Genomic DNA, 27,896 nt, shown 5'->3' on the forward strand with positions numbered 1-27,896 from the left:
GCCACCTGAAATTAAAAGCTGAGCTGAGGTCCTTCAAGTACTCGTATTCTGTGCTTTCTTGGCCCATAAATACAAGGAGCTATTTCGATGAGTTCATATGAACATTCTAATTCAACATTTACTTCATGGCAATAAAGTATAGAACAGGGAACCAGCACAATATTTAGACATATTTGCCAACACCAAACAGCTGGATGCTCAAGCCTGCCTTTGCTCCTCCTCCCCAGCCTTGAGGGCTTGCTTTTCATGAACTTTTCTGGTCCCATGGCACCACCTTATGGTTTCAGCGAATAACTACTTGACCAATCTTGTCACCATTCCCTTTTACAAGAGGATATGATCTGTCACACCACCTGTTTTTCCTGCTGTCAGACCAGGTAATTGAAATCCATTTTACTACATAGATGTGCCTCTTCCTCCTTTCTCAATTTCCCCAAACTATTGAGTGCCTTCTCAGGGAAATCTTTCTCACCCCTTCTTCTCTTTTCCTAATCTCTCCCATCTCCTTTCCTTTTTCATTTGCAAACCAAAAATAATTGTGCTATGTAGTCCCTTGTGTCAAGAAGAACAAAGTGAAACAATTTTGAAGGCGCATTAGACCTAGCAAAGAACTTCAAAAACCTTTGAAAGTACTCTCAGAGACATCTTTTTTTTTTTTTTTTTTTTTTTTTTTTTTTTTTTTTTTTGAGACGGAGTCTCGCTCTGTAGCCCAGGCTGGAGTGCAGTGGCCGGATCTCAGCTCACTGCAAGCTCCGCCTCCCGGGCTTACGCCATTCTCCAGCCTCAGCCTCCCAAGTAGCTGGGACTACAGGCGCCCGCCACCTTGCCCGGCTAGGTCATCTTAATATTTCTTACTGACATTTCCACTCAATTCTCTCTTCCTCTAATTAAGCCTGCTTTTCTTCATCAGCTGCATATACAAGAAAATTTTTTAAATGATTTATTACACAATTTTCTTAGTTTTCAGTTTTGGTTAATGACCAGCAATACAATAACATTGTTTCATGTTAATTTGCATTGCAAATATGCCAGATCTTCTATTTTGTGAATCAAGTGGGTATTTCAGTCACTTGGGAATCCAACCGCTATTTTAATAGCATTCTTTCTATGGGAAAATCTGTTCTGAGTTTCAAACAAATGCCCTCCAAGTAGAGTTTTGGAACTCAGCCATGTTGTAAATTGTGTGCTGCCCATAGGGTGTTGAAAATAGTTTAGGGCATACTGGGAGACATTGATCCAAATGTTTATATAGTGTTTTGAAAGATTGAGGATTTTCTTATTATTTCAAACAGTGGAATAATTTGATTATGCAAAGAACCTTGGAGACAGCATGACGGCTCCTTAATATGAATAATAATAATGACAATAATATTGCAACCATTTATCAAGTGCTTCATGATGTGCCATGCACTGTGTAAATTGCGTTACATGCATGACTGTTTTAATCCTTGTTGAAATGTTCAACACAAATATTATCATCCCCATTTCATGGGTGAGAAATCTGAAGTTCAGGAGGTTAAAATACTTTGTTCAATATTACATGTCTAGTAATGTGTCACGATTCCAGTGGCCTGGCTCTGAAGCACCATAGAAAGAAGAAAATGGGCACAGCCAAGTGTGGTTTATGGAACGACAGAGTTGGCACAGACCTTAGAGGATTAAAATGTCATGGACATATGCAACTTTGCTTTCTTCCCTCAAAAAAAATCATAACTCAATCAGAAAAAATCTTCATTATTCAGCCAATCACTAAAAAATAACCTCTTATGTTTAAATCTGTCTTAACAGTCTACAGAGCACTCTTCTATATGCTATTCCATTTGCTGCTTACAACAATCCAGTGGGCAATCAGAGACTCTATGTATAAGCCCCATGTTATAGATGAAAACACTAAAGCTCGGAGAATCCATATGAGTTATCCAGACTCATGCAACAGAAATGGCAAAGCCTGACCTGGAATCCTTCTGACTTGTTTCCAGTGTCTTTGAACTAGTATAGAGTGTTAGTGGTATGGAGGAGACATTTAAGTCTCTGTTCTGAATGGTCAGAGAGCTGCATAAAGTGAGCTTGGTCAATTCCCACAAAATCCAGGCCATTGGGAAAGGAGTTCTATGTGATACTGTGAGATCACTGCCCCTGCCTCTTTATCTGCTCAACAAGGATAGAATGTGCAAAACAGACATCAGCATCCACACAAAGCTCCAAAACAGGCTCTGCCCTCCACTCTGTCCACTAGTGTCTTCAGGTCTTACAGGTGTAACTGTATCTCACAGTGGCAATCACTGGGTGATAGCAGGAGGAGAGGAGAAAGGCCAGAGCAGTTGGGGATGGAAGAGCCCAGCTATGAAGTGCAGTTTTTTTCTCTCTTTGCCTTCCTCCTGGCATCTCTGTCTATGGCAACTACCCAGATTGTGTTTCTGAAGGCCATTGCTGTCCACCGATCGACTGTGCCCAAGGAACTCTGCCTGAGGGAGTCAGTGGAGTAGAGAAGATAGAGTATATCATAAACTTTGGCACTTGGCAAACATAGGCTGAAATCTCAGCTCTACTACTTGCTCACCACGGTTCCGTGCAAAATTTATTTGTTAAAGGAGAATATTAACATCCATCCCATAGGGCTACCATGAGGACTAAGCACTATGGTCCCTTTGAAATTTCTAAAACAGTGCCTTGTATAGACTAGATTGTCAATAAAGGCAGCTCCATGTTCATTATTCCTCCTGTTGATGACATGTATGATTTCATCTGAGGCTCTGGAAGTGGAAAGCTGCTTCAGGATTTGAGTATTTCTGTCATAGTATAATTTAAACCCTCTGTCAGATTTACTCATTAGTTTATCCAAGAAGGTTTGTTGACACACACTCTCAGCCAGGATAGCAGAGGCATATACTGCTCCCCATGTGCTTAACATTTCCCTGCTGCTTAAATACAGGCACAGCTCTGTGACTAGTTCTTCTGGCCAATGGGCTGGGAGTGGGAATAGCAGGTGTTAATTCTAGGCCAAGGATTGAAGAGCTGGCATGTGACCATCCAGCTTTGTTTCCTCCTCTACAGTGATCCTCCATCCTCAAGAAGACAGAGCTGCAAGAGAAAGGCCACTTGGATTCCCAAAACGCCATTCAGAAAAAAGTAGCCCTGGAGATCAGTTGATATTGTATGAGGGAGGAATATATATTTATGTGTTACCTCACTAAGTTGTCAAGGTTTATTCTTTACTATAACATAGCTTAATCTAACATAATATATCAAGGTATTATGCTAAACACTAGAGATATGGGGGGAAAAGCCTTTATCACATAAGTTTCTGCTCTCAAGAAGCTTACAGTCGAAGAAGACAGACTTTAATAGCTCGTCATTTGATAACTGATACGATGTAGAGTATAACAGAAGTGCCTTTGGTGGGGGAGTTACCTGGAAATTTGGCAATATTCCCATTACTTCTCAAATGATATGCCACAAATGATGTTCCACTCAATCTATTCTAGACAAGCTCCAATTCTCATTTATCTTTAAATTAGGATATTACAATCTGTCTCATAGTGATCTTGTGAGAATTGAAGGATCTTGCAAAATGCAGAATATAGTAGTAGTTAAGAATAAAAGTTTGGGGATTTTGCTTCCTACTAATGAACTCTCTATTCTGTTCCACTGATCTATTATCTGTCTTTATACCAGTACCTCCCTGTCTTCATTAGTGTTCTTGGCAGTTCTCTCCAGGTTGATCTGTAGATTCAACTTAACACAATCAGAGGCTCTTCATTCGAGGCACTTTGTAACCTATTTGTTCCAAATAAGCTTATTGATCAAAGGAACTGCATTGTTTGAGACACAGTGACTTCTTTGCTTTTTTAGGAACATGGCCATGTCACTGTTTTCTTTTGCTTGTGGCCAGGAAGCAGTGGTCAAAATACTAAATATATCCCTGAAGGCAATCGCCATACCTTTTAGGTTTTCAGAACGCTGTCAAGTGGAAACATTTTAACCGATTTTTCTTCCTACAGACACCCACAGATATTCCTCCATACAATTCTAAGACTCAACTTCCTAGACTTAAGCTTCTCTGTCTATATCCTCTTTGAAACCAAATCTTCCTTTGCTCATGCTACCTGAGTTCCCTAACACCTGTCTCCCTAGGACTGTCTTTGCCAAGCTCCCTGCCTTGCAAACTCACACTTGGCTTCCACGATATCTCCCATTCCCATCCCACCTGGCACTTCATCTCCTTTCTCAGTTCCAAGCACACAGAACACACTCAATGACAAACCTGATTCTAACATCTTCCAGTCCTCAGGGAAAGCGGTGTTTAGACACAGTCACTCAAAGCCTGGCTCACTGCCGGAGGTGTTAGGAAACACACCACTACCCACAGTTCATGCTAAAGAAGAGGCTGAAGGCTCAAAGTTAATCTTTTAATGAAAACATCCAGCTTAGCAGTAAATAAGCAACTAGGCCTGAGCAAGGTTGACTTTGAAAGAATTTTGCTGGCTTTGCAAATTTACTTCAGAATTAAGTGAAGTTTATTACAAAATTAAACTTCAAAGTGAACAAATGATTTCTTTTCCCTCAAACTTTATGTTGTCCTCTGCTTATCACAGATTGTTAGAGGTAGGGAGTGGGTGATTTCAGGTAGGAAATTACTTGGAGAAGGAGGAGCTTTCTGTGGTGATGGGGTTAGGGTGGGAGAAGAGCAAGCACAGCCTGGGAGAGCAGTGGGGACCCAGGCCAGGACGGTCTGAGCTTTGGGGATTGGGATGGAGGATGCATAGTGTAGAGCCTTCCCTGCCCACAGAACTGTTCTGGGGAAATTAATTATGTCTAGATTAATATGGGAGGCAGGGAGAAGCAGTGAAATTTTTGAGTGGAAAATTATTCAGGAATATACAAGAAATGCTAGGAAAAGCGAACTTAAAAGTACCTGGAAAAATAGAATTAATTTCTCCAGAACAGTTCTGTAGGGGTCCCAGAAAGGTCACTAATTTGTCCAGGTCCGTTTGTCTCCACTCCTCCCCCAGCTCTTGCCACTGCTCCTTAGTATTGCCACAGCTCACGTGTGTGATGCGCTTATGACGTGCCAGACACACTACACGTGTTACTTCATTTGATCTTCACGGAAGGTCAATCTTTTCAAGACTGTCTCTTTTTCAGAAGAGAAAATGAGGTTAATTAACATGACCAAAGCCTTTCAGCAGTAATAAGCAGAATTGGGATTTGAACCTAGCCTGTAGCCAACACACGGGGCGGAGGAGGCAGAAATCCTGAGCTGTACCAATGACCATAACAGTGGGGTTTGCCTTTCCTTTGGAATCTGTAGTTCGAGTGCAAAATGAGTTTCCCACTGACTTGTCATACCATCTCCACTCAAGGCTCATTGGCTATTTATTTGGAGGGTAATCACTACCTGCTACCTAGCCACTAGAGGACAGTATTACCTCAAAAGTGCTTTCAAAAGTAGCCAAAATCTGGGTTCTGGAAATTTCTTTTCCATAGCAATTTTCACAACCTCCATAATCAGCCTCTAGGCCATATCCTCGGTCAGCTCTCACATAACCTGGCCTGCTCACAGTCCCCTGATCCAGACCCTCCCTTGCTATTTTCCAGACTCCAACTCTGTCTCTCCCTTCCAGAAGGAAGCCTGGTGATGAACACACACTGGAACGTGGTGTTTAAACTCCAAACTGCAGCCACTCACTCACTAACATCCACATGTTACTTAAATTCTCTGTGCCTCAGTTTCCTCATAACACCTCCCACACTGTAATGAGAAGTAAGCGAGTTAATACTTAAAAGGTGCTGGCAGTAGATAGAAAGAACAGTAGAGGTTCTCATGAGAGACTCTCAAGTTTGAAATAATGACCTTTTTGGAGACCTTTTAAATCTGATCATTGCACTGAGTTAAAGAACATCTTCTCTCCAAGGTAACACACTGTAATATCAGCCTCTAATGTTTGCACCTAAGTGAACTAATGTCAAATGGGGGATATAGGGCCACAGGCAGAGCTATTTGAGGCAGCATTTTTGCAGCACCTCTTGAATTCCAGGGAATGGGTCCATGGATAAGACAGGCCAGCTTTGGACCCACCAGCAGGCTTGGAGAGTGTTTCAGGATGAGGTTATGAAAAGATATTGGTTTTATTCAGGTGGTCATGGGGTACCCATTGAGCAAAATGCCTGCTTATTTTGGATGAATAGAAATGTCGAGTCATTCTTGAGCTGTCATAACCCAGTCTCTTAGAAAGCAAATATAGTTACACAGTAGAATAGAATGCCAAAATTCTTCATAATGGAGGGGATTAAAAACATGCCAGGTCCTCCCGATCACTGTGATCCTGTTCTAACCCAGCCATCCATTTCTCCTGAGGTAATTCTGGAGGTCAGGATGAGCCCTGGACTTTGCAGTCTGTGCTCAAGCCTGTCAGGGTTAAAGATGAACAGTTTGGTGCTGTGGTCAGGTTAATATTAGGTTGGTGCAAAAGTAACTGTGGTTTTGCTATTGAAAATAATTAATGCAACCTTGGGTCATTGCAAACTGAAGCCAAACCAGTCATAGATGGCTAAGTCAAACTAAAGACAGTTTGCATATTTCTGCAGCCAACAAGCCACTTATAGGCTATGAGCCTCTTTGCAATGGCTACACGGTGGATGGGGGCAGCTCTGCAGTCAGTTACAGGAAGAGATGGGAAGAAAGCCTGAAGGAGGGCCTGCTGAAGATCTTGGTCCAAGGCCAATGACTTCTGTCATAGGGTTGCATTGTTTGTGTTTGCTTTATAGGGTCTAAAGTCGGAAGGAAGTGTGTCTCTCTAACTGCTGAGCTTGCTACGTAGATCAGATCTGACTGCACGAAGTGGGGTTTCTGGATGTGAAGATGAGTTAGGTAGCAAGAGCTCAGATTATGCACCTTCCCAAGATCATGGAGAAAGTCAGTTGCTGGGTATAGGAAAAACAATCAGGATTTCAGAATCTGCTGGGTGTCTGGGATCGAGGACATGGGTGCCTATGTGTGAGATGCTGTGGGATCCACTCTCAACAGCCTGTGGATGTGAGAGTCACTGGCATCTTGGAGACAGTTTGTATTCTTCAAGGGGTTTATGTTGATCCAGGGTCAAACACAACTTACTGTGAGTTAGGTGGCTTTGGCAGGAGCGAAAGTTTCTTCTACACAGAAAGCAGCAATGTCCTCCCTAAAGTCACCTAATATTGTAACATCCTCTATGCTCAGACACTCAGCACCCTGTGCTGAAAAATGATAAGGCATGTAAAGGGCCTGGCGTTGCACTTAGTACCAATAAATACTCAATAAATGGTTGCGTTATCTTCAATAATAGTAACTAATAACACTTACAGAGCATTTGCTATGTGTCAGGCAGTGTTTTAAGGGTTTGGTAGCTCTTCACTCATTAGGTAGGGATCATTATTATCTCTGTTTTACAGATATGGAGGTGGAGGCCAGACATTCTGGAATTCAAAACCAGGCATTCTGGTCCCAGAGTCCACACTTAACTATTGTGCTTTTAATTAATACTACAAAGAGTTGCCAATAGGAGACCAGAGGAGGGCAAAATGGCTTCTGGCTAGGGTGACCAAGGAATACTGCCAGAATAGACAGGTGTTTCAGCTGGCCCTGTTACATACATTGAACTATATTTTCTTCTACCAGCCCTAGTCCTTGGCTATGAAACTGAGCCCACAGGTCATGCTGTTACATGAACCAGGGTGTGGGTATGTAGCCAAGGCCTCAGGCCTGCTGAACCAAGAGTTTATTCAGCAGGGAGTGGGAAGCCAGTGGTTAAACTGGTGAGGAACTCTTTAAGACTATCTGAGTCTTCAAGAAACTTCTAACAGCCCACTGGGGGACTTTTGCCTCTGCCTACATCAAAACACATTTTTTTAAAAGCTTCTGCTTTGTACTTGTTGTTCCTTCCTTCTGGAACATACTAATTATTCCTCATCCTTAGGACTCAGTTGATGTGTTTCTCCATTCATGAAACGTTCCTCAATGCCACTGGGCAGAGCTGGCTGGGTGTGTGTGCGTGTGTGTGTCATTACAGTGTGACTTTTTCAGGACTTTGAGTTCCTTGAGGCCAGGAACCATGTTGCATTCATTCTTGAATCCCACTACCCAGCGCAGAGCCTGGTACACAGTAGGTGCATGATGATGATTTGTTGTGGAATTAGAGAACAGATGTTAAAACCTGAATTCTCAAAGAAGGAGGGGTAGGATGTAGTCAGCATTACTCATTCCCATCTCTGCCCAGTCTCACCCTGCTCTCTCTGCTTTCTACCATGGTCTCCTCTGGAAGGGTATGGCCAACTTAATGCAAAGGTCAGGGCATCTTTGGTTCTTGGACTGATGTTTACATTTTTGAACTCACAAGGACGTCGACATATCCAGAAGCTGAACTCCAAGTGAGCACACCAGCTTATGTTAGTACAATCAGCTTCTCTGGGCATAGTTTCACTACATTCTAAAAGTCTAGTGAGACCCTCAGTCCCTTCCTCATATGGGCACCACTGACTCCGTTAAAGCCTGATATGGTTTGGCCGTGTCCCTACCCAAATCTCAACTTGAATTGCATCTCCCAGAATTCCCAGCAACCCAAGGTTGCATTCATTACTTTTAATGGCAAAACCACCGTTACTTTTGCATGAACCTAATATTAACCTACTGTGGGAGGGACCCATGGGGAGGTTATTGAATCATAAGGGCCAGTCTTTCCCATTCTATTCTCATGATAGTGAATAAGTCTCATGAGATCTGATGGATTTATCAAGGGTTTCTGCTTTTGCTTCTTCCTCATTTTCTCTTGCTGCCCCCGTGTAAGAAGTGCCTTTTGCCTCCCGCTATGATCCTGAGGCCTTCCCTAGCCATGTGGAACTGTAAGTCCAATTAAACCTCTTTCTTCCCAGTCTCAGATATGACTTTATCAACAGCATGAAAACAGACTAATACAGTAAATTGGTGCCAGTAGAGTGGGACATTATTGAAAAGATACGTGAACATGTGGAAGCGACTTTGGAACTGGGTAACAGGCAGAAATTGGAACAGTTTGGAGGACTCGGAAGAAGACAGGAAAATGTGAGAACTTCCTAGAGACTTGTTGAATAGCTTTACCCAAAATGCTGATAGCAATATGGACAATAAGGTCCAGGCCGAGGTGGTCTCAGGTGGAGATGAGGAACTTGTTGGGAACTGGAGTAAAGGTGACTGTTGTTATGTTTTAACAAACAGACTGTTGGCATTTTGCCCCTGCCCTAGAGATTTGTGGAACTTTGAACTTGAGAGAGATGATTTAGGGTATCTGGTAGAAGAATTTTCTAAGCAGCAAAGCATTTAAAAGGTGACTTGGGTGTTGTTAAAAGCATTCCATTTTAAAATGGAAACAGCATAAACATTCAGAAAACTTGCAGCCTGATGATGCAGTAGAAAAAGAAAAAATTTTTGAGGAGAAATTCAAGCCCGCTGCAGAAATTTGCGTAAGTATCAAGGAGCCTAATGTTAATCCCCAAGACCACAGGAAAATGTCTCCAGGCCATGTCAGAGACCTTCATGGCAGCCCCTCCCAACACAAGCCCAAAAGCCCAGGAGGAAAAAGTGGTTTCATGAGTGGGGTCCAGGGTCCCCATGCTGTGTACAGCCTGGGGATTTGGTGCCCTGTGTCGCAGCTGCTCCAGCTGTGCCTGAAAGGGGCCAAAGTACAGCCCAGGCTGTGGCTTCAGAGGGTGGAAGGAAGCCCCAAGCCTTGGCAGCTTCCGCATGGTGTTGAGCCTGCGGGTGCACAGAAGTCAAGAATTGAGGTCTGGAAACCTCTGTGTAGATATCAGATGTGTGGAAACGCCTGGATGCCCAGGCAAATGTTTGCTGCAGGTGTGGCATTTAAGGCTTGAAGCATAAAAGAAAGAAGTAGAAGAGAAGGCGGGAGTGGAAACGGAACACAGTTATGATCTTCCAGTAGCTGAAATCATCTTAGGTTTCATTTTTTAAAATTAGAATATAATTTACACACCATAAAACACATCCATTTTAAGTGTACAGCTCTTCAAGTTTCGGCAAGACAGGCTTCAAGATACCACCACATTCAAGATAATTGAACATTTTCATCATTACAGAAAAGTTTCCTTGTCTTTTCTTAGTCAATGCTGTTTCACCCACAGAGGTAGTCACTGTTCTGACTTCTCTCATCATCACATAGAGTTTCAAATTGTTGCTCTGGAATTTCTAATTATTGGGATCAATTATTTATTTATTTATTTATTTATTTATTTATTTATTTATTACTCCTTTTGCTCAACATGCTTTTGAGAGTCAACTGTGTTTTGCTTGCATGAGTATTTCATTGTTTTTCCATTGCTCAGCACTGTTCTATTGTATGAATATAATACACATTTGTTTTATCCATTCACCTGTTGGTGGGCATTCGAATGGTTTCCAGTTTGGGGGGCTATTATGAATGAAACCACTGTGAATATTCTTACACAATTTTTTGGGACTATATTTTATTTCTCTGAGATAAATGCTTCAAAGTAAAGTTGGTGAGTAACAAGGCAGGTGTATTTTTAACTATAAGAAAAAGTAGTCCCATTTTACATTTCTACCTTTAAAGTATACAAGTTCTAGTTATTTTATTCCACTTAGGCTTCATTCTAATAGCACATAGTCGCTAATTAGAGAGAACATACAACCATAATACCGGTTTCTACAAACCGATTTCACAGGGTCTTCTGCCTCTCAGGAGATGCTTCACCCTGGAATGATCCTGATAGGAGAAGGGTTTTCCACTCACTGGGACCTTCAGCCCAGCATGCACATTTGGGAAGACTGTTCAAGGAGCAATGAGCACAGAAGGCAGAACAGCTCATTCCACCATGCAGGGTCAAAACCAACAAGCAATTTGATGCAGATGATAGAGGCACATCACCATCGTATCCAGGAATGGCTTTGTAACAAGTCACTATTCCATCCCTGAAAGTAATCAGACAATTTATTTGCAATCTGTTAGCTAATTGTTCCCATACTGAGCACAGATCTTAACTAAATGATCTTAACTAAGTGGCATTTAAATTTCTGCCCTCTTATATGAAAGTTAGCATGCTCATATTTGGGTAGTAGGGTTTAATTTTAATTTGCCTAAGATTGCAGCTGATTTCTGAGATCCAGAAAACAAATTTGATGCACATATCACAAGATATTATGTAAATGCTGAGAAGACAGGGACTTTCCAGGCAGAAAAGGGATGCTGCACACCAGCTGTACGGCATCCAGCAAGTTGCATCCCTGCTGCTGACGTCAGGGGACTCAAAGCCAAAGTGAGAACAGTAATTCCTGTTTCTACCCACCTACTGCCTAGGATGGGGGTGAGAGTCAAATGTGAAACAGTTGCATTCACATCCTACCAAAAACTTTCCAAATCTGGATTTTCATCCTCATGAAATAAAGATAACAGTATATGCCTTACAGAGTTGTTATAGGAATTAGGTAGTGTAGATAAAGCACCATCACAGCGGGTGCACAATAAACAAAAGCCTCAATATTAAGTAGGCTTGTTGTCTGAGTTATACAAGGGTACCATTTACCAAATGCATATTCACTCAGCTGACAACCAGCCTTTGTTAAGTTCCTGCTCTGAAAGAGGTACATGGTTTATTCTGTTGATAAATCTCACACAGTGACAGCATCACAGCGGGCTGTGATTTGTAACCCAAGTTTCAGCTTCCCAAATGTTCCTGGTCCTCTTGTCATATGGAGCCACTTTCTCTTCAATATTAGAAAGCAAACTGGCTCTAACTCCCATATTACATAGAACTTGGAATTCCTATCCTCCCTTTCCATATTTCTATGAATTCTCAGAGGATGGACACTTCTTCCAGATACTTCATAAGTTCCAGCTTCTGCTGAATTCTTGATTTCCATTTATGTCTTGCCTCCTGTAGCTGCTTTCTTTTTTTTCATTCTCCACTGACTCAAATGTAAAACGTATTTCCTTTCCTCATTAATTAAGGTTATTTCCTTTTATCTCTTATCACATACAAATAATCAACCTGGTCTATCGTTATTTATCTAAATCAAGGTTTTATTCTAGTGTCCAGTATTTCTGCTCTTTTATTTTCCTGCACTTCTTATGGAGTGTCTTCTGATATTATTATTATTATTATCATTATTATTTTCAGACAGGGTTTTACTCCATCACCCAGGCTGGAGTACAGAGGCACCATTTCAGCTTACTGCAGCCTTGACCTCTCAGGCCTCCCACTTCAGCCTCCTGAGTAGCTGGGACTATAGGTGCGCACCACCACATCCGGGTAGTTTTATTTTTTTTGGTAGAGCTGGGGCCCCACTTTGTTGTCCAGCCTTGTCTCAAACTCCTAGGCTCAAGTGGTCCTCCTGCCTCAGGCTCCTAAAGTTCTGGGATTACAAGCATGGTGTTTTTTTTTTTTTTAATTCAAACTATCATTTTAAGTAGGTGCAAGCATGTGACCCAATTATGTCCTCTGGTCTGTTTATGTGTGAATATATACATATTGAGTTGCATATTTTTATCACAGAATACTATGTTTTCACCTTTCTATTACAGTTAAGACAGTATATTGTTTGCTTTTTGAGACAGAGTCTCACTCTGTCACCAGGGTAGAGTGCAGTGGTACAATCTCAGCTCACTGCAATCTCTGTCTCTCGGGTTCGAGGGATTCTCCTGCCTCAGCCTCCCGAGTAACTGAGATTACAGGCGTGTGCCACCACACCCAGCTAATTTTTGTATTTTTAGTAGGGACAGGGTTTCACCATGTTGGCCGGGATGGTCTTGATCTCCTGACCTCATGATCTGCCCCCCTCGGCCTCCCAAAGCGTTGGGATTACAGGCGTGAGCCACCATGCCTGGCCTATTGATTTTTATAATAATGTGCAGAGGTAGGTTAAACTATGAATTTAATCTGAGGATGGTAAAGGGGCAACAATTACACCTGTATTATAAAAAGAACCATTGGTCTGATGGTGTCGGGAACCAGTGTGAAGGGTGTTGTACGGGTGAACTGAAGAAACAGCTTTACATTCCTATGGCTTCTCTTTGTGCCATATGCACTCAACAGAAACTATGCTGTGCATACCCATGTGATCATTCTGTTTCTCACTTTCAGTACAGTATTCAATAAATTACATGAGACATTCAACCCTTTATTATAAAATAGCTACTATTAGAGAATAAGCAAGGCAGCTGGACCACACTTATTCCAAAAAATATACAAGGTGCTCAGGGAGAGAACCTGTCAGCATGGTCAGAGTAGGATCACCTCATTCAAACATCACATGCATCGTGTCATTTGACCTCCAGAACAATATCTTGTGGTAGGTGCTATGGGTTTTACAGCTGAGGAAGCAGAAGCCCAGAAAGGATAAGAAGCTCACTGAACATCACGCAGCCAGGAAGGTGCCAACCTCAGTTCTCACTGGGATTCTAGCACTTTTGGTCTAGTGTACAAATTCAACGAAATTAAACACATTCTAAACATTCTCATACTCTTGTTTCTAGTGCCTCAATAGACAAATGATTGGAAAAGAAGATAATAAAACTGAGATTATAATATGCATTGTTTTATATAACTCCTTGAATACCTTAATTTTTATACAATAACTAGTTCTCCCACCATGAGGTTTTAAATGTTAGGAGCAGAGGATGGTTTCAAGCCATCAGTCTCTGAGTTAGGGCCCCAGCACTTTCCAGGCACCATTCTGCAGGATGGCTACTTGTCAAATAATAGTGATGATGATAATAATAATATAACAACTTTTAGCAGTCTTATACCCTAATACAAAAGATTCAGTGGTGGTCTCTACCTAACGAGGGCAGAGCTACCATCAGTGTAATAGCCTTCTGCTTCAAAGAGGAGGGTGCTAACAGTCTTGTTGTTTATGTTGAAGCAGAAGAACCTGGAGCATCTTAAGGTGAGCTATTCATTCAATGAGTACATACTCAGTGCCTCTTGTGTGCCAGGCACTGTTGCAGGTATCGTCTACACTCTTGGCACTATAGCGCTCAGTGATTCCTCAGTACCTCCTGGGAATTTCAAAGTCGCTAACTTGACGTTTAGGATTCTTCAACATCTAGCCCTGGCTTGCCTGTAGGGGCTGCCACACATGTCCCTGCATGCACAGTTCTGGCTGGTTTGGCATCGCTGGCTGCCTGCATGGCCACTCCTCAGTGCTTCCTGGAATCCCTCCCTAAGTCATGCACTCAAACATCTCTGAAAATGGGGGCCATTCTTCCGTCATGGATCACATGTACAAAGCTCTCTCATATGCAGAATTCTTCTATGGTACTTAGTTCTTCTGGCTGTGGCAAAGCCTCTGGAAAACCAAATGTAGAACTCATCTCTGAGTTCCTACAACACCCAGACTATTTCCTTGAGCAGAATAATTAAATAATTAATAGAGAACTTTTTATTGAAGGATCTATCCTTACTTAGGGAATCCCAGCCTGAATATTTTATTTTGGTGAAAACGACAAAAGGGGCTTGGATAAAATGACTGAACCATGTCAGTCTTTTTTCTAGAGGCATAAATGTGAAGAGGAAAGAGATGAGAAGGTACATATATGACTTCTTTTCCTGACTCTATCTGGTACCACATTTGGGAAAACATCCCCACAGTTTCCTGCCTTTATTTTTGTTTATTATGAAAAATGAAACTAAGTTTAAGATGGGTCAGGATCTCATATACCAGGTCAACAGGAAATCATAACTAGAATGCTTGGTATTTGGGAGTGAGGGCAGTGAGAAAGCTAGTGCTTACCTTTTCTTTCTTTCTTTCTTTCTTTCTTTTAATTATGAAAATCACAAAGTAAGATAAAAGTCTTTGCTCCTTGTCTTCTTACCACTGAAGATCTTTGACATTACCCTAGTGGTTGCTTGCTGAAGCTCTGCAGGGAGAAAGATTCGTTTTAAAAACTGATGCGGTGTCCACAACTCCATATGTAAAAGGATTTAAGGATCACCAAACGGGGGTGGGCCCCAAAACTTCACTGAGCCCTGATGAATGAATAGAACCACATTATAAGGTTCTCCAGAGAGTAGGGCAAAAGTTGCCAATTGTTTTCCTGAAATATATCAACAAGAATGCAGGCCTAATTAACGAACCCCAAGGTTGATTTTTCTTGCTGCCTTTTTCTCTGTAAGACAAATAATAAATGAGTGAGGCTGAAAGTAAATGAGAACCATATTGGGAAAGTGAAGCCTAGTCAAACTTTTGGCTGGGCTGGTTGCAAAGAGCTAAAGTTCTTTAATCATCTCACTGGAGATGTAGCCAAAAAATGCAATTTGAAACACACGCACACAAACACACACACACACATCAACACACACATCTACACGTATTTCTATACCCACACCCTTCCCCCTTTTTACTGTAGATGAATCAAGATGGCAGAGACAGGATATGATGAGAACCATTCCTGCTCTCCACCTATTTTATAAAAGGCTTTGACCATTAGTAATCTTTGCTGCCTTGATTTGAGGAATCCATCTATGTATTCTTATTCTATAAATGTACACTGTGTATTGTGCATTGGCTATAAGAAGCTAATAAGCAACTGGATTTGATAATGAATTGGGAATATGCTAAGATGGCAACCTATTTAAAATCCAGATTCTTCTAACAGATAATTTTTCTAGAAGATAAATTTGTTTGGGCTTAAAAGAATACTACTGTCGGCCAGGTGTGGTGGCTCAAGCCTATAATCCCAGCACTTTGGGAGGCAGAGGTGGGCAGATCACCTGAGGTCAGGAGTTTGAGACCAGCCTGGCCAACATAGAGAAACCTCATCTCTACTAAAAATACAAAAATTAGCTGGGCATGGTGGCACGCACCTGTAATCCTAGATACTCTGGAGGCTGAGGCACGAAAATTGCTTGAACCCAGGAGGCGGAGGTTGCAGTGAGCTAAGTTTGCACCACTACATACCAGCCTAGGCAACAGAGACTCTGACTTAAAAAAAAAAAAAAAAAAAAAAAAAAAAAAGAATACTACATCTGAAGGTGGGAATGGAATGAGAAATGACAACTGTATTATGATTGAGGTAGTTTCTTATTAGTTGACAAACTGCCGAAACACAGAGGTTTTTCTTGCATCAGGGTCAGTCAGGTCAATTTTATACAGAGGCAGAACTAATAGTTGAATATGGTGGTGTGATTTCAGGATGGTTTAGTATACACTCCATTCCACTCTACCTCACAGTACTTCAGAGTTTAAGGTTTGAAAAACTGCTATTGTCTTTGTTAACAGAGAGGCAGAGGACATATCTATCTGGCTTAATGGAAGTTGGATGGGTGAGATGTGGACTTTTCAAATGAGGCCTCACTTAGATTGACATTAAATAAATTTGGCGTATTGTAAGAATATTTTTACCTAACTCATGATGTTTCCTTTTGTTAAAGGGAGCTCATTTAGTGTTACTCTTGTCCTCCTCGTCTCCATTGCTCACCCTTCCAGGGTGAATGGAGTATCTTACCTGATGGATACCTCTGGGCATGCTCAGCTCCATGTTCCTCCTAATTGGGAGTGAGTTGTTCACAGAGAGAAAGCATTTTATTTTGCTTTTCTAGGGGAGGGTTTTTCCTTATTGGGGTTCAGTACAGGCAGACCAACTTGGCTAACAGATTGCCACATCCTCCAACCCGGCCTCTACCAGAAACAAAGGATATTTTGGTTTTCCATTTGCCAGTCCTTTTTCAATTTGTACAGAACATCGGCAAAGAGGAGAGCTATTTATTGGGATTCCTTAGACACCCCAAGATGGTTTAAGCATCAAGCAAACTGAATGGAGAATTTGAAAATTTTAGTTCTGATCCTAGTTCTGTCTTTCCTTAGGTGTTTGAATTTTGGGGAGACATATAACATTTCTCTGCTTCATTTTTCTTAAATGTAAAACTAGTTCATAAAATCACTACCGTACAATTATACAGTAGTTTCCCTTTATCTGTGGAGAATATATATTAAGACCCCCAGTGGATGCCTAAAACTGCAGATAGTACCAAACCCTATATATACTGTGTTTTTCCATCTGGTAACTGAGACAGCTGCTAAGTGACTAACAGGTGGGTAGCATGTACAGAGTGGATATGCTGAAAAAAGGCATGATTCACATCATGGGCAGGACGGACTGGGTGGCATGAGATTTAATCATATTATTCAGAATGACATGCAGTCTAAAACTTAGGAATTGTTCATTTCTGAAATTTTCCATTTACTATTTTCAGACTGTAGTTGACCACAGGTAGCTGAAACAGTGGACTGAGAATAAGGGGGGACTACTGTATGTGTAGTGGAATACCACACCAGGACACATGTATATAATACAGTGCACCGTTGGAGACTTTTTTCTAGACAGAGAAGCTTTCAAGGCTCTACAAAGGCATAGCCTGAAAAATACCTGTTAGTTACATAAGAATTGGCTAATCAGATTATCATCTCTGGGAGAAAGATATAAATAGACTTTCTGATATTTGAGCCTTCACAAACTTGCCTATCTCCTTGGGAAGGTAAGCTCTGGTAAGGGGCTATGACATTTTTGCAAAAGGATCACGAGGGCTTCTGGGAAAACAGGAGCTGAGATCTCAACCCTGTGTTCCAAGGACCAAAGTTATAATGATCCACAGGCTAAGGGAGACCCCAACCAAGGCCAGGGATAGGGAAGACCAATAAACTCCCTGAAAACTAAATTATCTTGAAGAAAGGGGGAATCGTGATGGCCTGGGCTCAACATGGAGTGATAGTCCATGGACCAATTAACAGTGACCACACTAATGCTGTAAAACAACCAAACACAAAATATCAGTGGAAAAACCAATAAACACTATTTTGCTAAGGAGTCTTTTAGTTGACTAAGGGTTGGCTGATATTTGCTAGGCTCAGGAGCAAGGCTCTGATGATTTCCAATAGGCTCATTCAAATGTGTGCAGGTTTGCTGGAGCTCAGTCAATCTAGGCTGTCCTTGACTGCAGTGGCTCTGCTGAGTTCTGCAGTCAAATATACATGAGGCTTCTTAAGGTTCAGCCATAGAACTAACACACTGTTTTCAACTTTTTCTATTGGCCAGGGCAAGTCACATGGCCAAATCCAAATTTAAGAGTGGGAAAATATATTCTGCCTCTCCCTGCTATCCTTGTTATGAGACAGGTCTCACTCTATCGCCTAGGCTGGAGTGCAGTTGATGGTTACAGCTAACTGCAGCCTTGACCTCTTAGGCTCAATTGATCTTCCCACCTCAGCCTCCTGAGTAGCTGGGACTACAGGTGCATACCACGATGCCTGGCTAATTTTTGTATTTTCTGTAGAGATGAGGTCTCACTATGTTGCCCAGTCTGGTCTCAAACTCCCGGGCTCAAGCAATCCTCTCACCTTGTCCTCTTGAAGTGTTAGGATTACAGGCATGAGCCACTACACCTAGCCACTCTGCCCCTTTAGCAGAGAAACTTCAAAGTTATGTGGCAAAGGACATGGATATAAGGAAGGATGGAGAACTAACTAATGATGCAATCTGTCAGAGTAGAGGAGGGTAATTTGGGGCACACATCATAAGGTTCATAGCGAGAGGTCCTCCAGACACAAGCACCTAGGCACCAATATTTGTGCCTTTAAAAGAAAAACTTCAGCTGAATTAAATTTAAAGGAGTTTAATTGAGCAATGAACAATTCGTGAATTGGGCAGCCCCCAGAATCACAGCAGATTCAGAGAGACTACAGGGATGCCTCGTGGTCAGAACAAATTTATAGACAAAAAAGGAAAGTGTTGTATGGAAATCAGAAGTGAGGTACAGACACAGCTGCATTCATTACAGTTTGGCGTTTGCCTTACTTGAGCACAGTTTGAACACTTATCAGTGTATGAGGGGTTGAAGTATGGCCACTGGGATTGGTCAAGACTCAGCTATTGTTGCAGGTGCACACTCCTAAGTTTTCAATCTTGTCTGCCTATTATGCTAGGTTACAGTGCCTCCACAAGTACTCAAATATAGAAATACAGAGTCTTTCTCAGGTCATATCTAGTTCGCTTTAACAGTGTTCTGGAGAATGATGGCTGAGTAAGGAAATGTGAGCTTAAAAGGGTTGTAATCTTTGCATAGAGAACTACAGTGACCTAAGCAAGGCCATCTTAACATCAGAAGCCAAGGGTAGCTGTCAACTCCTGTAGGGCCTACAGTGATTAGTGGATCTGGTAAATGTTCAATTCTCTCACCAGAAGATAATGTGTAAGTCCTTGGAACTCTTATACAATCTGGGAGTATTGAGATGCAGGGGAGGAGAATTCAAAAATAAGATTCTGGATTTCCTGATAATACATGCATAAGATATGGGTTGTTCAAACAAGTTTAGACTAAAGCTGCCTCCTTACATATTTTAAGTTCAACCTAAAGGTTTCTCTATAAATCATGGAAAATGAAGGTGTAAACAGACCGTAGCCTACCCTTGTGCCGGTCACTGAGTTTGGCCAAATGTGGCCAACTATTTGAACTGTGTTCAAATAAGGCAAATGTTGAGCTATAACCAATCCAGCTATTTTTGTGCCTCATATTTTCTGTATATCACCTTCTGTTTTCTGTATATCACCTTCCTTTTTTTCTGTCCATAAATCTTCTTCCACCATGTGCTGCGCTGGAGTCTCAAAGCCTATTCTGGCTCAGGAGGCTGCCTGATTTGGGAATCATTCACTTCTCAATTAAACTTCTTTAAATTTAATTCAGCTGAGGTTTTTCTTTTATCAGGGTTAAATGGAAAATTTAATAGAGAGATAGTTAAATATGGACCCTGAATTAGTGATACAATTTTGTGTACAAATAAAAACCACTCACAAATGAATCCACCTCATCTATCGCTGCCCCTCTCCTCTTTTTCCTTTCATTCTCCTTTTTCTTTCTGATTTTCCAAAGTTTATAGTTATAGATAATGAAGAAAGTGTCATGATTCTGTAAAGGAAATGTCTTAGTCCCCTTCAAGCTGGGCACTACTCAGGGCAAGTCTGTCTCCCATTCTATTCAAAGTCACCCCTCTGCTCACAGAGATAGATGTATATTCTTATTGCCTCCTTTGGAAAGACTTATTAGGAACCCAAAAGAATGCAACTATTTGTCTCTCACCTACTCGTGACCTGTAAGCCCCCAAGGTTGGACGGGGGAGGGCCTTGCTGGATGGAACTAATGTACTTCTTACATATATTGGCCGACGTCTCATGTCGTCCTAAAATGTATAAAACCAAGCTGTGTCCCGATCACCTTGGGCACATGTCATCAGGACTTCCTGAAATTGTGTCAGTGGCGCATCCTCAATCTTGGGAAAATAAACTTTCTAAATTAACTGAGACCTGTCTCAGATTTTCTGGGTTCACATTTTGGTAACCGTAGGGGGATTCTGAGTGGAGACGCCCCTGATCTTTCACAAATCTCCTGTCGGTACTTGGTACCAGCACAAACTATGACTCAAACCAATAGGACAATTTGCTGAGGTCTGAGTGTACCCCCCCCAGAGAAGCCCAGATCTCCCCAAATTTGGTTGAGATTTAAAGTTTATTTTGCTGTACAACTCCTCATTGTTTTTTGGAGTTTTACTTGCTTCCAACATAAGGAAGGCAAGTATTTCTTGCTTCCATGATGATGGAAGGCAGGTAACTCCTTTATGGAGTTTGAGCTGGCTTCCAACAAGGAAGATGAGGGTTTTTTTTTTTGTTGTTGTTGTTTTTGTATTTTCCCCTTCTTCTAGGATGCTAGAGAGCAGTCTTCAGCCTGAGACCCATCTCTAGGTAAGTAACTGAATTGGAGCTTGTCTTGGCTGAAGTTAAAATTAACAACAAACTGGTCTTAATTTCTGCTTACCATTAGAGGGCTCAGTGATTGTATTGTTGGGGTTTGTTGTTGTTTGTTCCTGTCTGAAGTTGTTGTTTAAGGATCCTAACTGTAGTTTGGAGATACATTCTAAAGGGTCTTCTCTGTTGCTTTTTCTCTCAAATTTAATCTTAATTTGGTTTGTCTGTGTGCATTTGCATGAGGAACTGAACTGTTGTTTTCATAAAAAGAGACTGAGCTTTCTCAGCTCTGAAGGAAAGGGCATTTTGCTCCTCCCAGCCGAAGGATGTCCCTGGGTGACCAAGACCTCATGGGAGTGTCTTGGGGTTGACCCCTTCCATGATGTGAAGCAGCCCTGCAGGGAAATCCCCAACAAAAATTAATTTTAAAAATGGCTTATCCAGGAAACGCATATAAGGACTGATCACTCAGCGTTTTGAGCCCTCTATGAGGTCATAGACCTTTGGAGAGAGAAACTGAGACATGTAAAAAGGTGAAGATGACTCAGTGGTGACACACTGTGGAGTCCTGCCCACAAGCAGCACATATTGATCCACCACACAAAAGCCCTAGACCATAACTCCGTTCCTCCATTAAAAAAAAAAAAAAAAAAAAAAAGGCAGGAAACAATCTAAGAATGAGGAGAAAACAAGGAGAATGACCCCCTTTTGAGCACTCCATAGGTTTTATGTCACCTCTACTTGCCAAAGTTTACATAAAATGGAAATAATATAGTCTTTGTGCACATTGACATTAAGAAAAAAGAGCCCTAAGGTCGACCTGCAAACTATAGAGTTCCTAAGTCCTGTTTTTCTCTGTTTTTCTTTTCTTCCTGCTCTGAATCTGCTGTTATATTTCCATTAAGATAAAAACCACTGTTTAGACCCAAGAAGTTCTTTCTGCAAGCTGGTAAATTTGTATTTATCTCGTGGCTAAAAGTTCTGAAGTAAAAATCGTAGGAACTTTGTGTATGTGTGTGTGTACATGTGTATTTATCTATTTAAAAGTTCTTTATAATTTATATAACCCAACCTTTTTCTCTCTGCATCTTACAATGTAATTTTTGCTATTTGACTTTCACATGAGCTGCTTCCTTTAATATGCAAATTTAAGGCTATTTGGTTGACAACCGCCTAGGGTGGTAAAACATGTTATCAGGAATCTGAAAGTCTAAGATAGGAAAAAAAAATGTTTTATGAATCTATAAAATATACTTTTATCAGCATGCCTAATATATCTCTGTATTTATGTGTGTGTACACAAAGTTTCACTGCTAAAAAAAAAATAAAAGAGCTCTAATTAATTGGCTTAAAAAAAAGTGCCTAGGCCGGGCGCGGTGGCTCAAGCCTGTAATCCCAGCACTTTGGGAGGCCGAGACGGGCGGATCACAAGGTCAGGAGATCAAGACCATCCTGGCTAACCCGGTGAAACCCCGTCTCTACTAAAAAATACAAAAATCTAGCCGGGCGAGGTGGCGGGCGCCTGTAGTCCCAGCTACTCGGGAGTCTCGAGGCAGGAGAATGGCGTGAACCCGGGAGGCGGAGCTTGCAGTGAGCTGAGATCCGGCCACTGCACTCCAGCCTGGGCGAGAGAGCGAAACTCCGCCTCAAAAAAAAAAAAAAAAAAAAAAAGGTGCCTAAATCAGATACTATAAAAGCAAAAACTAGTCAAATGTTTTTTCAAGTTTATGTATCTTAAGTAAAATCTTTAATAAATAATCTACCTTTAAAATTATTGGTAAAATAATATGAGAAATGTCTTAAGAATTGCCAGCATACATTTTTATTTGCATTTATTAGTGAAGCAATTTCATTCTATCCCTGCCAAATACTATAAGGTGTCAAAATTTGGCACAAGGGTTACAAAATTATAAACCCAGCACCAAACAGAATGATCTTTGCTTTTGTAATTTTTAATAAATAAGACATTGATACTAGTTTAATGAAAATAGCTGCATCTTAAATTTAGTAAGATTACTATGAATTCTAATCTTTTGACTTTAGGCAGTCTAGTCCACAGGCAATAAGGATGTTTGTTTTGGGAAAGGACTGTTTGTTTCAAAGCTAAACTATAAACTAAGTTCCTCCCAAAGTTAGTTTGGCCTATGCCTAGGAATGAACAAGGGTAGCTTGGAGGTTAACAACAAGATGGAGTTAATTATGTCAAATCTTTTTTTCACCATCTTTGTTATAATTTTGAAATGGTGGTTTTATCACTTTAAATCATGACTGTCACAGTTTTCATAAATAATCTAGGTAAACAATTAAAATAAAATAATTAGGTAAATGTAATGGGATAAACACCTGTAGACAAACTGGTCATAATTTAGAATATAAAGTTATATTAAATTAAATAATAGATATTTTATTATTTGGGTATTTTCCAATAAATATACATTGTAGGAAAACATTCTTGCTAAAAAAAGGGGGTGTCCCTTTTTTAAAAGACAGTTGTACAAGTTTTGTCTAATTCAAAGCTTATTTAAAGGTTATGTATAAAACAAGGTAAAAAGAACCAGAGAATAAAACGAGATGTAAAGAAAGTCATAACAATAAGCAGGTTCATTTTGTGATAAGAAAACTTAAAGATAAATAATTTTATATGAGAAAGAATCTTGTATGGTAAATGTAGTTTTAAAATAAAATAATTAAATGACTGGTTGTTTAAGAAAGAGAGATGTCCAGGACAAACCAGAAAGTCGAAGCATGTCATGAACAGTCTGCATAAGTCACAATAAGAGGATTTATATTAAAATAAAAAACTTTAATATGATCCAGTTGTCATATTGTCATCAAGTTTTGGCTTGCTTAGGGAAAAAAAAAACTGAGACAAATTTTTTTTAAAAATTAAGGTTATTGCATCCATGTATCTTCCTGTACGTGCTTTTAAAGTCCTTGTGACATTGAGTTACAGGGTTTTGACTCCTGGGTCTAAAAAGGACACCACGTCCAGCTAAATCTTAAACACTGACAGCAATTAAAGCCTCATCTTCAGGCCCAATAAAAGATGCTAATCAAAATAAACTGCATTCCTGACACATGGGGCAATAAATTAAAGCTATTCAACTCCTCAAGGCCCAGGCACTACTGAGGGAGAGGTGGACACATAAGATTGTAAGGGTCAATTTTGAAAGATAAAATAAGTTCTGTTTCTCTATAAGTTAATCATTAATGTTAAAGGCACACCAAGGCAAGACCAGCATATGGGCCCCTGTGTCAGATTAACAAGGTTTTCTTTAAGCATTAACCAATTCCTATATAAAGGTTATAAAGATTATAAAAGGCTTATGGAAGCTATATCTTACAGTCAAGATTAAAATTTTAGAGATTGTTTATAAAATTTTGAAAAAAAATTAATTGGCTTCATGCTGGGTTTGTTTTTTTTTTTTTTTTTTTCCGGATGGAGTCTCACTCTGTCACCCAGGCTGGAGTGCAGTGGCACAATCTCGGTTCACTGCAAGCTCCGCCTCCTGGGTTCATGCCATTCTCCTGCCTCAGCCTTTTAAGTAGCTGAGACTACAGGCGCCCACAACGATACCCAGCTAATTTTTTGTAATTTTAGTAGAGATGAGGTTTTACCATGTTAGCCAAGATGGTCCTGATCTCGTGACCTCATGATCTGCCTGCCTCAGCCTCCCAAAGTGCTGGGATTACATGCTGTTTTTATTAGAGTTTATTGTTTGGAAATTAAGCCTTCTCTCTCAAAGAATAAAGGCGTTTGCCGGTTTTTTTTTTGTTTGTTTTTTTTTGTTTTTGTTTGTTTTTTTTAATATTTGAGTTATCACTTTGGTTAAATGAATGACTTATTTTACTATGACCTGTAATCCTATTTTGTGATATCAAGTGTTTAAAACCTTTGATGTTTGACAAACTTTCCAAAATCAAATTATAAATTATGTCTTTTTATGACCTAATTAATTCTTTAAGATATTAGGTTCCCTAAAGTCCAAAAAATGCCACATAATTTGGCTTATTTGGTACAAAAATTATACAGGAATATGCAATGGTGTTTGGTTTCCTTTGGGCTATATTTGTATAAATAGGTTATTGTTATGTGTTCCAAAATTATGGGAAACTCCTATAATTCTGATATAACTTAGTGTACATTATCAGTAATAATCATAACTGTTATGGTAAAATTATTGTGTGCTATAGAGGTAACAAATTTCCTTGTCAATTGTGTCTTTGACTAAGGCTGCCCTAAAACTTTTGTCATCCATGGACAATGGTTGTCTTATTTTGGTCCTTTTTAGAAGGTGGTTTTATAATCAGCTACAAAACTCTAACAGGTGCTCTTGAATGCAGGTTTCTGATAACTCTGGAGACTGTGACATCAGAATAAAGGAAAAACTTTCAGGACTCATGGAGAGCTAAAATGTTCATGAATATCAAGAAGAACAGGAATATAATACATGGACTGAACTAATCTTTTTTACTTTTCTGCTTAAAATGTTTGCTGATCCTTTGTTTTGTTTTTCAGAGTCTTAAAACTTTTCTTTTATGCTATTGACAGCTTTTAACAACTCAGAATACTCGTATGAACAAAATTAGGAGCATATTTGTTTCTCTCTACCTGATTTCTTCAGAATTTGGAAACTATTTGTGAGTATATTTAACTTATGGCAATACAGTTATTTGCATAAGTGCCATAAGAATCTGTTTTCATTTGTAACAGGAAACAATTGGAGAAAGTGGTTATTTCACCAACGTTTTGACTGGAATGGTGTGCTTTCTTTTAGGGAATCAAACTTGACTTATGGAGCCAATAAAACCCTTGGAAAAACTGGCCTCAAATTTTGTGTACAGTTTGCATACAGGGTTTCTGACTTGTGGTAAATAATGAATGTCACTTTCCAACAGGCCCAGAAGCCCCAGGTTTATCTTAAAACCTCAAGAGGAGAGGAAATTCACCCAACTCATAGATATTTGATGACATAAATCCATGCCTGGTTTGGCTTTAAAAAGTCTCATCTGAGATTCTTCTTATGAAACAAGTTCCATCAAAGCCAATTTAAAAACCTATGTAAAAGAAAAAAAATATATATATATATACACACACACACACACATATATATAATTGCCACATTGTATACACATAATTAGGCCAAGTATAATAAAGCAAACCAGTCCTGCCATAATTTGTCTTCAGTACAAATGGGAAGCTGGAGAGAAAAAAATTATGTTTCAAAACTATAGTACCCCTGTTGTTAGATTGTAGTCTTGCCTGATGTTTTTTTCAAATTTTATTATTTTCTACTGTTTGAACTGAATTCTAATTTTTCTTGGCTACAAGTCTTCAAAATAATGTTTTCAATTTTTTTCTTCTTTTTTTTCAAGTTTTTCCTAATTTGAAATCACTGAAAATTAAATTTTGCTTTCTTAAAACCCTGTGAACTGAAGCCAGACAACTTAAACTTCAGAAGAAAATAACAGCAACCTATTTACATACATAAGCCACTTGCATACCTGCCTACTAATGTATGGACTTCAGAGTAATGTGGCCTATATACATTTTTCCAGGATTGTTCTTTTGTTTATTGTTGTTTTTCTCCCTTCTTCCCCCAATTTTCTCTTCATAGGACATGAGACTTCACAGCCTGCTAAAAATAAGCTTTTGGGACCTACCTGTCTAGGAATAAACAGTTCTAGCCTTGAGAGATCAGATGAAACCTGAGGCCAGAGACTCATTTTCTTCTAAAATGCTTTCTCCAAAAGATTTTTAAAAACAAAAGAGGGGAAATGTGAAAGGAAAATATCTTGAGCCCCTTCAAGCTGGGAACTGCTCAGAACAAATCTGTCTCTCATTCTATTCGAAGTCATTTCTCTGCTCAGAGATAGATGTATATTCTGATTGCCTTCTTTGGAGAGACTTATCAGAAATTCAAAAGAATGCAACAATTTGTCTCTCACCTACCTGTGACCTGGAAGCCCATAGGGTAAAGGGGGCTTGCTTTGAGTTGTCCCTACTTTTTTGGATGGAACGAATGTACTTCTTACATATATTGATTGATGTTTCATGTTTCCCTAAAATGTATAAAACCAAGCTGTGCCCCAGCCACCTTGGGCATGTGTTGTCAGGACTTCCTGAGGCTGTGTCACAGGTGCATCCTCAACTTTGGCAAATAAACTTTCTAAATTAACTGAGACCTGTCTCAGATTTTCTGGGTTCACAATTCCTACTTGGAAAATTGTCGTTATTGTGAATGAGAGGGATTTGAAGTATCATTCTGCTTCTCTCTGTCCCCAAAATCAGTTTTGGAATTATCCTTTCTCTCTTATTTCCAAAGATTAGGTATGAAATAAAAATGTAACCCCCAAGGCTGCATCCAATCAGGACAATGATTTTCTGATCTTTGTCTCTTGTTCAGGTAAGGAATCCCTTTTTCTTATAGCACTATGGGCAATCTGATAGGAAAACAGTAGTGCTGGTTGTGAAACCGCCTTTGCAAAATTATAACTGAGGAAATTATAACAGTGAAATAAATCAGACTTGACTGACTCTATCTTGCTTCCAACCCTTAAGCTGTCATTAATTCCTGGGCATAGGTGGAACTAACTTTGGGAAGGAGTTCAGTTCATGGTTTGACTCTGAAACAAAATTGATAAGAGTGCTTTCCCAAAAAGACCCCCTTCTTGTCTGAGGCCCAGTCTGCCTTTGCAGGACCAACAAATTAGCTACAAGATTAGAAATTACAATTTAGGGCTCATGCAGCCTCTGGCTCCAAGAGTCTGAACCTCCCCAAATTGCTCCTGGGGGTAACATCACTATTGTAAAACCTAAATTCGGCACTTGAGATATTTTACAGACCCTGCATTCGATGAATCAGCCGACACTACCCAGACCTGTAATCTGGCCCAACTAGTTCTGCCATTATACCCAGGAACAGAAGACATTAAGGAAACCTAACTTCAACCCAAGATGATTCCATCTCCAACCGGACCAACCAGCACTCCCCACTTCCAAGCCCCTACCCACAAAATTCTTTAAAAACTCTGATCCCCAAATGCCTGGGGGGACTGATTTGAGTAATAATAAAACTCTGATCTCCCACAGAGCCAGCTCTGCATGAATTACTCTTT

At 40.2% G+C, this 27,896-nt stretch overlaps 1 long non-coding RNA gene across 2 annotated transcripts; it reads left to right on the top strand.

The window, feature by feature from the left end:
• On the top strand, positions 1 to 27,871 carry LOC140709474 (uncharacterized). Of its 2 annotated transcripts, XR_012089967.1 has the most exons (4): positions 1 to 377; positions 20,735 to 20,774; positions 25,122 to 27,184; positions 27,623 to 27,871. It is a non-coding gene; the product is annotated as an uncharacterized lncRNA (long non-coding RNA). The 2 variants fall into 2 exon arrangements; XR_012089966.1 differs by having other exon boundaries at positions 25,122 to 27,871.
• Positions 27,872 to 27,896: the final 25 nt, after the last annotated feature.

This window comes from Chlorocebus sabaeus, chromosome 20 (assembly GCF_047675955.1).
Source record: "Chlorocebus sabaeus isolate Y175 chromosome 20, mChlSab1.0.hap1, whole genome shotgun sequence".
Classification (NCBI taxonomy): Eukaryota; Metazoa; Chordata; class Mammalia; order Primates; family Cercopithecidae; genus Chlorocebus; species Chlorocebus sabaeus.